Below are 13,274 nucleotides of genomic sequence, written 5' to 3'. Positions count from 1 at the left end.
TATATTATTTGTTCTGCTTTTTACTATTATCAGTATATATATGTAACATCGCCAAAAGAAGGGTCGTGCGGTCACTGCTGTATTTCATCTCCTGTCTGCACCGCTGATAAGAGGCATAGAGGAATTTGTGAGGGCGGACCCTCGCTCTCGCAGAGGGGAGGGGTTTGATGTCTGTCTGTGTGTGTGTGTGTGAGAGGGAGAGAGAGAGTGTGTGTGTAAGAGGGAGAGTGTGTGTGTGTGTGTGTGTGTGTGTGTGTGTGTGTGTGTGTGTGTGTGTGTGTGTGTGTGTGTGTGTGTGTGTGTGTGTGTGTGTGTCACCCACCCTGTTTCCCTCTGTCTCACTTTCTGTCGCCCTCTGTCTCACTTTCTGTCACCCTCTGTCTCACTTTCTGTCACCCTCTGTTTCCCCCTGTCACCCTCTGTCTCACCCTGTCACCCTCTGTCTCACCCTGTCACCCTGTGTCACACCATGTCACCCATTTTCTCCCTGTCAACCTCTGTATCTCTCGGTATCACCCTGTCATTCTCTGTCTCACCCTGTCACCCTCTGCCTCACCCTGTCACCCTCTGCCTCACCCTATCTCACACACTCTCTGTGTCTCACACACTCTCTGTGTCTCACACACTCTCTGTGTCTCACACACTCTCTGTGTCACACACACACGTACACTCTCTCTGTGTCACACACACACTCTTAACAAGGACTAATTGTAGTATAATGTAATACAATAAATAAACATGTCAAAAACGAATGTTGTTCTTACTAGGAATTTATTCAATTTTTTTTAAAGCGGGCCTGGGGCGGGGCTAGGTGATGAGTAGATTTTTTTGTTCAGCGAGTAGATTTTTGGGTGATTTGTCAACCACAATATATATATATATATATGTAAGGGGGCCACTCCCGGCTTCCCTGATGTTCCTTTGCCCCTTGCCTTACCCCTGTGGCAGTGGGGGAAGGGGATGGCGACTTTTCCCAGTTGGCGCCGCTATCTGTGCCGGCGCCGTCGGGGGCCCTGATGCTCGAGCATGCGCAGATAGCCACAGCGGCCATGTTGTGTTTGGTGCGAGGTTCGCGCAATACGCAGAGGTTGGCAAGGGTAGTGGTGGCCATTACAAGTGTACAGGAGATCTGGTAGGTTGCGCAGGTGCAGTTATGTGTAGCGGTGGCCACTACAGCTTTGCACAGGTGCAGTAGAGACCGCGCACACAGTCCCCATAGGAAAGAGGTTCTGAGTGGACTACATCCCCCAGCAGCCTCTGGTGAATGCCCTATGTTCCCTGTCACCTGCAACCAACCAGCCACTGAGACTTGCAGATTCTCTGCAGCAGGGAATTTGATACATTGTTTTGTGCAGTCAGGAAGCAGACTGGGAAGCACGTGAGTGAGTGAGACTTAGGGGACAAAGGGGGAAAGAAGGTGGGCAGAGAGCTGCGAGATTCTGCCCTAGGCCAGAAATCCCCAGGCTAGAGTTGAGGCCCTGACTTCCCACTAGTGAGGGTGGGTGGTCACAGGGACAGGCCCTAGTACAGGAACCTGTCACTTTAGAGAGAGAGAGAAGTGAAGGAAGCAGAGACTGTCGCAGCACCATTACAGAGGTTTAGGATCAGACCTCTTCAAGCACAGCAGCAACCAACCGGGTGGGATCGCCCTGGAAGGTAACCCTGACGTATCTTCACCGTCGGATCCTTTGCGAAGTCTGTTTGCAGGTCCTAGCGCTGGAGCGCTCGGCAGGTAACATCCATAAGTGCACCAACTATAAATCAGTACATAGTGGCTGTGCAGTCACACACACACATACCTTACTTTGGGGGTGGGGTTGTGGTGTGGGGAGTTGGACATGGTGTGGGTACACGGTGAGGGGTTGCATCCTGCGAGACACGTGAGTTACTGTGTCTCCTAGAAGAGAGACACTTAATGTATGACATGCATAGTTATGTTACTGTTAGAAAAGTCACTGTTCTTTTATATGCTGTGTGCGTGATATTATATTATTGTCCTGTGAGGAACAACTCCCGCTCTGCTTGGAGCCATCACAGGTGGAGGCGCTGCACCATATAGTATTGTTCAGGAGGATACACCCCAGGCTCTTATTGGCAGAGGCTCAGGCCTCCTGTGAGCCTCACAGGTAAAGCACCACACTGGGTAATACATATAGCTCCCCTCACATGCACCCTATCTGCGATTGGGTGGGGGAATATGGGTTACATATATATATATATATATATATATATATATATATATATATATATAGTACCGACACACTTTATTCGAGTGTGGCCTGTACCGCAAGCCGGGAGATTTCCCGGCTTGCTAGTGGCCGCCCCTCGGCGTGCCGCGCGTCATAGACGCGCGGTCACGTGTCTTCGGGAGCGTGCGCCCCCTGCACGCGCGTCCAGGGGCTCCCCGAGGGAGCCCTGGTGTCCCGCGATCGCGGGACAGCGGCAGGGGGTTCCGGGGGACCCGGCGGACCCGGCAGCGGTAGGGAGAGCGCCCCGATCGGAGGGCGCTCTTCCGCTGCTTCGGCGCGCGCCCGTCACTCTCGGGCGCGCGCCAGGCTACTGCTGCGGCCAAGAACGGGCAAATGCTCGAATAAACTTGGCCGCAGCAGTATATATATATATATATATATATATATATATACAGTGGTTGACAAATCACCAAAAAATCTACACGCCACACAAAAAAATCTACTCGCCACCTAGTACCAAACGTGTGCTGCTTGGGCCAATATTTACTCGCCCGGGGGTTAAATCCACTCGCCCGGGGCGAGCAAATGTATAGGTTTGTCGAACACTGTATATATATATATATATATATATATATATATATATATATATATATATATATATATATATATATATATATATATATACTTATTATTAGGCTATAACTGCAGCACTGATTATTGTGCTACCTAGTTCTTGTTGGTTCTTAATAGATTGCTATGAGGGATATTGTTATATGCACTTATGATATAATACACCTCATTTAGCAATCAGGACGCCACACTCCATATATTTTAGCACCCTCCCCATCAGTTACATATGTTGCTGGTACCATGGTTTTTTACCTCACTACTTCTTATTGGGACTCACACTGGTACTGTCATTTAGCGCATGAATATTTATTTTGTTCTAACAAAATTAACACAGTATAGGAAAATATGCATTTGTCAGAGGGAAAGGCCAATAATCTGGAGTCAGGTCACCCTAATGTATATTAAAAATAAACACAGGCCTGTCTGATACTACCTGATATTATAAAGTAAAGAGGCCACTCTATAATAAATATTTACACAGGCCTTTTTAAGTCTGTCCCTAATAATCTGTAATCAGGAGGTCATTATAAATGTTAAAACAGTAGTGGTACTGTGATATTAAAGTGACAATCCCATACAAGTTTAATTCAGCCCAAATCCACACAATAATGTTAATAAATGCATTATAAATATCACATGACCATATGTATACTGTCTTAGTTCATGGCTGTGTTATTACATCATTACATGTGTAATTAAATCCGTGACATTCTCAGGCTCCCCCCTTCTGTGACAATCATACAGCCGGGCCGTTACATTGCAACACACTAATCCCGCCCCTAGTGACATCACGTGATCAGTAACCAGTCAGAGAAGCTAAAAGGCAAAGAACTACATTTCCCACAATGCACCTCGTGGAGTGTGGCTAGCAGCTACACCTTCTCTCACTAGTTTGTCTCCTGCGAGCTTCCGTACACAGCGTCTTGTTAGAGTGGGGCGTGGACATGTGTAAACTTCAATGGTGGGAAAATGAGACAGTTTTAGCTGCTAGCTGAGCAGTGGTACAGCGCTCTGTAGAAGGCGCTCTCAGTCGGGTGAGTGATTTTTCAATGTGTGTGTTTATTTTATTTCATTTCTCATTTTACTTTCACTTTAAGTACTGCATGCTTATTTTTTTCTGTGGGCATTTAGGGATTTAAGTGCTCTGTGAGCCGAGTCCTCCATTGAAGGAGGAGCTATGAGGCCAACCTATCACAGCTACTGTACCATCTTCAGTTGCTTTCAGTATACTGATTAATCCACGGCACAGAATATGCAACTTCAAATACATCTATCAACTGTCTATATGTTAAGCCCCCGGACAAGCATTTGCTTGTTAGTTATACACTAGTTTCATACAAGCACTTCACACAGGGGGCTTCAACTTAGGTAGTACTTGACCGGCCGGTCTGAGTGTTCTCATTTCCATATATTTCTTGCCTCTACACTTTATTTACATACTTTGTACTTATTACTGCAGTGTAGCATTTTTCCCCACACCTTAAGGTTCAGTTTATAACAGCTTTGTAGGTCACCACTGCTCCTCATTTTAACCATTTATGTGTATGTGATTAATAAACCTTTATTGATACAATTTGTGTATGTTAGAGTGCTATTCAGGGGATTCTTTTTTTCTGTGTTAGTTTTCATATATATGTGTGTGTGTGTGTGTGTGTGTGTGTGTGTATATATGTATATATTTATGTATATATATTTGTGTGTGTGTGACCTTGGGCAAGTCACTTCATATCCTCTGTGCCTCAGGCACCAATGTCATAGATTGTAAGCTCTATGGGGCAGGGACTTGTGTCTGCAAAATGTCTCTGTATAGCGCTACGTAAAACTAGCAGCGCTTTAAAAGAACATGCTGTTATTATTATTATATATAAATGTGTATGTATTTATTTATATAGCACTATTAATGTATATAGCGTTTCACAGTAGTAATACATGTGAAAATCCTATAAATAACAAATACAAATATCAGGTCATGGGAATAAGTGATTTGGACATAAAAGTAACATTTCGGAAGTGTGGACAACTAATACATCTTGTAGATTGCCTTTACAGTGTGATGTCATTGATTCAGTAGATTGTGTGCAGACCAGGACTGCAGTACAGTGTCACTCACATGGATGACTTGCGTGGTAGAAGCTCAAGAACAAGGATGTCAAACTCCAGTCCTCGAGGGCAGCAAACAGGCCAGGTTTTCAGGATATCCCTACTGAAAACCTGGCCTGTTTGGGACCCTCGAGGACTGGAGTTTGACATGCATGCTCTAGAAGGAGCACAGCTGTGGGTGGGAGGTGGATTTGCTTTGCATCAAATGGTTTGGAGCAAGGTTTATTGTATGTATTATCATAATAACAATGCAATGCTTAACTTTTATTTTAGGAGGGATGACTGCAGAACAGAAGTGAATATTGAAGCCATGTGTTCCTTTTCTTGCAAAAGAGAAAATTTGAAGGACAGTTGAACAGAATGAAAATTACTACACAGAGACAGATAAGCAATGTGTATATTTCTCATTTACCATTTAGTATTTGTCGTTTTATTGACTCCACACAATCCGGCTGCTACGGGTTTCACATTGAACATTTTCATCTCTACTCTACCCCTTCCTGTGATCTGAACCATGCAAGTTTTCATTGATTCAATACATCATGAGTAGAGTGTGGCTACAGTATGAAGTAAAGACCCAAGGACCACATCTACTACCATTCATAACAAGAACATGTGCAGTAGCGCACAGCTGCAGTTCTATGTGATTGTTATGAAAGGTTGAGGTGGTTCAATTCTATGAATCTGGAGTGGGATGGATCCTGTTTGCATCACATGGTTTCATCTAGGCCAGTAGATTATATAACTCTCAGTACAGGTTACACATGGCATCAGTATTAGTGATGTAAAGAGGAGGAAAGCTTCAATGTGGAGAACAAAGCCAAGTAATGTTGAAGTTACTCCTTTTACCATTTACTTGGTCAGTCTGTACTGTCTACTCCCCACACAGCTGCTAAGGGTCTTCCATTTTAAATACTTTCACCTCCTATTCTGCACTGCTTTGCTGCCCATTATTCAGAGATGCGTTCCAGTCATGTTTAGCACTCTGAATCTCTCTGCAGTCATTGATTCAGCACATCATGGGTAGAGCATGGCTACAGATACAGAAAGCTTTTATTATTTTACCGGCTGATCATCCATAATATTGCATTAAAACATAGAATATCACTTAATTTCCAAAAGATTCAGTGATGCTGATAATGCAGAATCTCACAACATTTCCCATCATAATGCCATAATGCACCAGAGGAAGAAATAATCCTTGCTATATCTGTACATTGTGTGACGTATTACCTCCATGACCATTGAGAGCAAGTACATCTTCTGTATAGAGCGGCTGTGTTATGATGCAGTTATTGATCATCATTGACATAATCACAAGAATCTTATGCAAAGGGAAATTGTCCGCAGCGAAGTGAGATGTGTGCCTGTTTTAAGTCCTCCAGCTTAACGCCCCTACACCTCCCACTACACAGACATACTTACTTATGCATACACTGACATCTGGCATACCTACACACACCCCAGGGCCACTTCCTTCCCCTGATGTCAGGGAGAGGATTGGCATGCAGAGTGCAGTAAGTCTCCACGTTACTCTGGCCAACAGTCTTGGCCTACCCCCAGCATCTGTCACCCACAACATCTGTTCCCTCCTTGTAAAGTGCTGAACTATCTCACCTGGGTCAGTGCTATAGCTGATCACAGTGCCCGATCATGATGTCACTGTGACAGGCAGCAGTGCAGATTGACCGGTCAATCAATGCAGTGCCGCACCATATGCACTAAATGAGATTTCCGTGCCCCCTGTCAGGTTACTCCCTGGGCAGTGACCCTGCTCACCCCCTCCCCTAGTTCCACCTCTGACCACAATTATCTCTCTTGGAGAGTGTAGCAAATTGGTGTTGGTGGAATCTCACCTCTGCCATGCATGGTCACAATCTGGGCACAGGACCCAAATAGTGGGCAATGTGGCACTTCTTACAGTAGAGAATAAGTAACTATATTCTTTACTTGTGTATTAAGGACCTTATTTGCATTAAAATTCAGTCCCCATGGGACCAAGACTTTCTGGCTTACTGAACAAAGTGGAATTGTTTCGTAGAGGGTGGAGAATTGTATTTTATCTGAAATTACCCCCTCTGCACAAAATACAAACAATTATACACATACATGTACCTTGTGGAAGTTGTTGCCCTCTATCTTCCTGTGGTCTCTCCCTGTTTCTCACCGTGCCTCCTCCCATTTCCTTGCACCTCTGCATCTCCGCATATATCCCTATACTCAGAGCCGGCTCCGGTCAGTGACATGGGATGCCCAAATATGAGCATATCCATACATGGGCATCCATGCCACTGACCGGAGCCCACTCTGTTACGGATATGGAGAGAGACTGGGAGATTTACATCCCCTTATAATTCATATGGTGCATAGTACCGGCACGTATTGTTTTACCGTTACTGTGTACCTTCCTACTTTCACACTGGTACAGTATGTGCTGCAGTGGGACTGAGAGGGATATATTGGTAACACATAGTTATTGTTGGGGGAATTCAATCCATTTTGAAAATAGTAATGCAATGTTTTATACTTTTTTTTTTTGCAGTAATGAAGAATGAAAAAGTTCTGTTAAAATTGAATTGGAGGTGAACTGGAATCATCATCAACTCTGCACCAGTGTGAATTGATGTTCTTTAATGTTCTGATAAGGTACATGCAACATCTCTTCCTCAACCCCTGCACCACTCTCTGCCTCTTGCCTCTCTCTCTCCACCTCCCTGCTAAGCGTATTAACCCATCTAATGTAATCCACATTCCATGTCTCACTTTACTCTTCACTTCTCACGTGCCCTCTGGAATGTCTGCTCTCTGACTAACAAGGTCTATTTGTACATGACCTCTTCTGCTCTCATCATCCACCACTTCTCATTCCCCTCACCCCTGTCCTACTCGATACCTCAGCTTAATTGAACTCTCTCCTCTGACATCTACCCTTATCTCTAACCTCTCCTCACTTTCTGCTTAAACTAACTATCTTGTTAACTTTTACAATGCTATCATCTCCTCCTCCTCCCTCCTCCCTCCTCCATTATATATTTATATGCCCCTTCTAGGCTCTGACACACTCATCCCTCTAAGGCCATGATTATCATGGGCACATGCTTGGTCATCCACAGTGCGTGCGAGCGATGCAGAGCCGCCTCGGACCTCAGTGCAGGGATTGCTGCATACCCCAGCATCTGTCACCCACAAACAATACACACACTAATACTCCCCACAATACACACTATAATACCTCCTCAATACTAATCTCTCCAATAATATTATAGCTCCAAACACAATATACACAACACCCTTACACAAGATACACAATCTAGTACTCTCCTCTGCACCTCTACACACAATATAATACTCCCACACACACAATATACACACTACCCTCCTACCCCCATAAAATACAACCAATAATACACACACACTTTGTGGATGTTGGGACCAGCTCCCGGCATGCACCAGTGAAAGAGAGAGGCCAGCAGAAGCTCGGAAGAACTCCCTCTCTCCATCCGTGCCTCCCTCCGTTTCCCATCTTCTCCCTGTCTCTCTCCCTCCCTTTCCTTGCATCTCCCTGCGTCTTTACGTATACCCAGTCAGTGACGGCTCTGGTCACGTGATGCCTTAATATGGGCTTATCCATATATGTTCATCCACGTCACTAATGTGATGCCCGCACTGTTGCGGAGCTGGTACTTACGACGCGCACTTATTGTTTTATCAGTACTGCGTACCTGACTCTACCGGCCTACTTTCAACACTAGTACAATAAGTGCTTCACTACGAGTGAGTGGGGAATATTGGCATCACACAGTCACTGTTGAATATGCCATTCAATCCATTTTGAAAATAGTAATGCAATGTGGTTTTGTTTTGTTTGCTTTTTGCAGTAATGAAGAATGTTATAAGTTATATTAAAATTAAATTGGAGGGGAACTGGATTCAGCATTTCATCATGAACTCTGCACTTGTGAGAATTTACCTTCTTGAATGCCCTGAGAGGTACAGTACACGCAACTTTAAGACTATAATCTGCTGTGCAAGCTTTCGTGCTATACCTCCCCCTCAGGTTTTGATTTATACATTTGCTCCCTCAATTCATGTCCTCTAATATTTGAAAGCTCTCTCCTAGCATTTTCTCTCTACCACAGAACGTCATCCCAATGTAACCTCTCTCTTGTTCTCTCTGCTTGCTGTTTCCTCACTTTTCTGTTAAACTTTTCTAATTTCTCTAACTTCCACACTCCTGCTTTTATCCACATGTTCTCCTCTTTCCTTCCCCTACCTTTGCATGTGTCTACACACTGCACCATTTGTACAGACCTCTATTGCAGCTATTTCTGCACTGCTCAATGAAAAGCACTCATGTACATCCTATTCTCTGCGCCCCCTCTCTCTCTGCGCCCCCTCTCTCTCTGCGCCCCCTCTCTCTCTGCGCCCCCTCTCTCTCTGCGCCCCCTCTCTCTCTGCGCCCCCTCTCTCTCTGCGCCCCCTCTCTCTCTGCGCCCCCTCTCTCTCTGCGCCCCCTCTCTCTCTGCGCCCCCTCTCTCTCTGCGCCCCCTCTCTCTCTGCGCCCCCTCTCTCTCTGCGCCCCCTCTCTCTCTGCGCCTATCTGTCTCATTCTCTCTACGTCCCTCTCTCTCTACATAGAGCTATCTCTGTCTCTCTCTACACCTATCTCTGTGTCTCCTTCTATGTTTGCTGATGTGTGGGATATCTCTTATAATCTTGAACCTGCTCATATACACATCGGGTCTCCCTGCCTCTGCCTCCCTGCTAAGAGTGTTAACCTATCTAATGTAATCCACATTCCTTTCCTTACTTTTCTCTTCCCTTCTCCTATGCCCTCTGGAATGTCCGTTCTCTGACTAACAAGGCTCTAGTTGTACATGACCTCTTCTGCTCTCATCATTCACAATCAGTCATTCCCCTCACCCCATCTTACCTGTCCCACTGATTTTCCTCTGCTTAATTAAACTCTCCTCTGACATCTACTCTAACCTCTCTGCTCTCTCTCTCTCTTTCTGCTTAAACTGACAATCTTATTAACTCTTACAATGCTATCCTCTATATGCCCCTTCAAGCTCTGACACACACGTCCCTCTAACCCACACCCTTGGCTAAATTCCCAAACATGTTCATCACACTTCCACTCACTGTTCTTAATGCCTATGAAGGAAATCTCACACTTGATGTTTGATTTTTCTACAGTAAAAATGTCTCCAGTCCTGTATAAAGCTGCTCTCTGGGGCCAAACCACACTACTTTTTTTTCCACATTCATCAACACACAAATTTAATTTACGCTGTCTTTTTTCCCCTGTATTTGACTCCCTCCACTAACCTTCTTCTCACACTTGCCATCCTTCCTTCACTTCTCCTCAAGCATTTGACTACTTCAGAGGCAAGGTGGATGCCACCCACAAGGAGATTCCTTCTGTCCCTTCCCCCTTCTCTCCTTCTACCTAATTCTCCTTCTGCATTTGACTCCTTTTCTTCTCTTACAGAGCTGGAAGCTAATCATCTTCTCTTCTCCCTCTACCACATGCCCTCTAGATCGTATCCCCTCACACCTTACTGCATCTCTTAGTCCCCACTCTCACCCACATCTTCAAGTCCTCCCTATTCTCTGGCTCTTTACCCTCTTACTTTAAGCCTGTAGTGGTCACCCTTTTCTCAGAAACAACCTACACCCTATGTGCCTTACTAACTACCGCCCTATATCCCTCCTGCTGTTTGTCTCCTAATTGCTAGAATGTCAACATTCTTAAATCACATGCCCTCCTGGATCCTTTACAACCTGCCTTTCGTACAGCTCGTTCTACAGACTGTGCTTAAAGCAAATTCCCAAGGTCACTTTTCCCTACTAATCCTACTTGATCTATCTGCTGCGTTTGATGCTCTCAATCACTCTCCTCCTTCATATTCTAAACTCTCTCTTGGTATCCGTAACACAGTTCTATCCTGGTTTTCATCATAACTTTCCTGTCACACATTCTCCATCTCTGTTGCTAACATGTCTTCGTCTTCTATTGATCTGTCTGTGGGTATACATCAGGGCTCTGTTCTGAGATCTCTCTTTCTCTCTACATACTATCATTTGGTGACCTCATCAACTCTTTGTGACAATCCTATAAATAACAAATACAAATATCAGGTCATGGGAATAAGTGATTTGGACATAAAAGTAACATTTCGGAAGTGTGGACAACTAATACATCTTGTAGATTGCCTTTACAGTGTGATGTCATTGATTCAGTAGATTGTGTGCAGACCAGGACTGCAGTACAGTGTCACTCACATGGATGACTTGCGTGGTAGAAGCTCAAGAACAAGGATGTCAAACTCCAGTCCTCGAGGGCAGCAAACAGGCCAGGTTTTCAGGATATCCCTACTGAAAACCTGGCCTGTTTGGGACCCTCGAGGACTGGAGTTTGACATGCATGCTCTAGAAGGAGCACAGCTGTGGGTGGGAGGTGGATTTGCTTTGCATCAAATGGTTTGGAGCAAGGTTTATTGTATGTATTATCATAATAACAATGCAATGCTTAACTTTTATTTCAGGAGGGATGACTGCAGAACAGAAGTGAATATTGAAGCCATGTGTTCCTTTTCTTGCAAAAGAGAAAATTTGAAGGACAGTTGAAGAGAAGGAAAATTACTACACAGAGACAGATAAGCAATGTGTATATTTCTCATTTACCATTTAGTATTTGTCGTTTTATTGACTCCACACAATCCGGCTGCTACGGGTTTCACATTGAATATTTTCATCTCTACTCTACCCCTTCCTGTGATCTGAACCATGCAAGTTTTCGTTGATTCAATACATCATGAGTAGAGGGTGGCTACAGTATGAAGTAAAGACCCAAGGACCACATCTACTACCATTCATAACAAGAACATGTGCAGTAGCGCACAGCTGCAGTTCTATGTGATTGTTATGAAAGATTGAGGTGGTTCAATTCTATGAATCTGGAGTGGGATGGATCCTGTTTGCATCATATGGTTTCATCTAGGCCAGTAGATTATATAACTCTCAGTACAGGTTACACATGGCATCAGTATTAGTGATTTAAAGAGGAGGAAAGCTTCAATGTGGAGAACAAAGCCAAGTAATGTTGAAGTTATTCCTTTTACCATTTACTTGGTCAGTCTGTACTGTCTACTCCCCACACAGCTGCTAAGGATCTTCCATTTTAAATACTTTCACCTCCTATTCTGCACTGCTTTGCTGCCCATTATTCAGAGATGCGTTCCAGTCATGTTTACCACTCTGAATCTCTCTGCAGTCATTGGTTCAGCACATCATGGGTAGAGCATGGCTACAGATACAGCAAGCTATTATTATTTTACCGGCTGATCATCCATAATATTGCATTAAAACATAGAATATCACTTAATTTCCAAAAGATTCAGTGATGCTGATAATGCAGAATCTCACAACATTTCCCATCATAATGCCATAATGCACCAGTGGGAGAAATAATCCTTGCTATATCTGTACATTGTGTGACGTATTACCTCCATGACCATTGAGAGCAAGTACATCTTCTGTATAGAGCGGCTGTGTTATGATGCAGTTATTGATCATCATTGACATAATCACAAGAATCTTATGCAAAGGGAAATTGTCCGCAGCGAAGTGAGATTTCAGCCCCCAAACGTCTGTAATCTTAATGCAATGTCTTACTTTTGTTGCAGTGAACACTGAAGAGACGGATCTACTACAACACTGTACAGGATGAGCATACGCTACAAGCAGCAAAATGATCTTGCAGTTGACAGTATGTTGTTCTGGTAATGTGCACAATTATTATTTATGGGCTACACACCACAGTGCTGGACATATTCTGTTAACTTCAACTCTACTCCTAACATGGAGATGTCTTCCTGGTGTTACTGATTCAGTACATCATATGCACAGTGTGGTTATGATATGATGGATTGATTTAATGAACCCACCAACCAATGATGACATCTGCATCATCTTCTGTAAAGTGCAGCTACAGCATGATATTATCAGCATTTGGTGCGGTATAATCAGAGGTATCTATGTGCTTTTGTGCCTGTTTTAAGTCCTCCAGCTTAACGCCCCTACACCTCCCACTACACAGGCATACTTACTTATGCATACACTGACATCTGGCATACCTACACACACCCCAGGGCCACTTCCTTCCCCTGATGTCAGGGAGAGGATGGGCATGCAGAGTGCAGTAAGTCTCCACGTTACTCTGGCCAACAGTCTTGGCCTACCTCCAGCATCTGTCACCCACAACATCTGTTCCCTCCTTGTAAAGTGCTGAACTATCTCACCTGGGTCAGTGCTATAGCTGATCACAGTGCCCGATCAGGATGTCACTGT

General features: G+C 44.3%; 1 long non-coding RNA gene across 1 annotated transcript; it reads left to right on the top strand.

Annotated features, from left to right (window-relative positions):
* The first annotated feature begins 8,806 nt into the window (after positions 1–8,806).
* On the top strand, positions 8,807–12,700 carry LOC142475480 (uncharacterized). The gene is made up of 3 exons (XR_012790958.1): positions 8,807–8,909; positions 11,471–11,592; positions 12,611–12,700. It is a non-coding gene; the product is annotated as an uncharacterized LOC142475480 (long non-coding RNA).
* The last annotated feature ends 574 nt before the right edge of the window (positions 12,701–13,274 follow it).

This window comes from Ascaphus truei, unplaced genomic scaffold (genome assembly GCF_040206685.1).
Source record: "Ascaphus truei isolate aAscTru1 unplaced genomic scaffold, aAscTru1.hap1 HAP1_SCAFFOLD_1244, whole genome shotgun sequence".
Taxonomy (NCBI): domain Eukaryota; kingdom Metazoa; phylum Chordata; class Amphibia; order Anura; family Ascaphidae; genus Ascaphus; species Ascaphus truei.
Note: the sequence above shows the minus strand (reverse complement) of the source record. Positions and strands in the feature narration are given on the sequence as shown.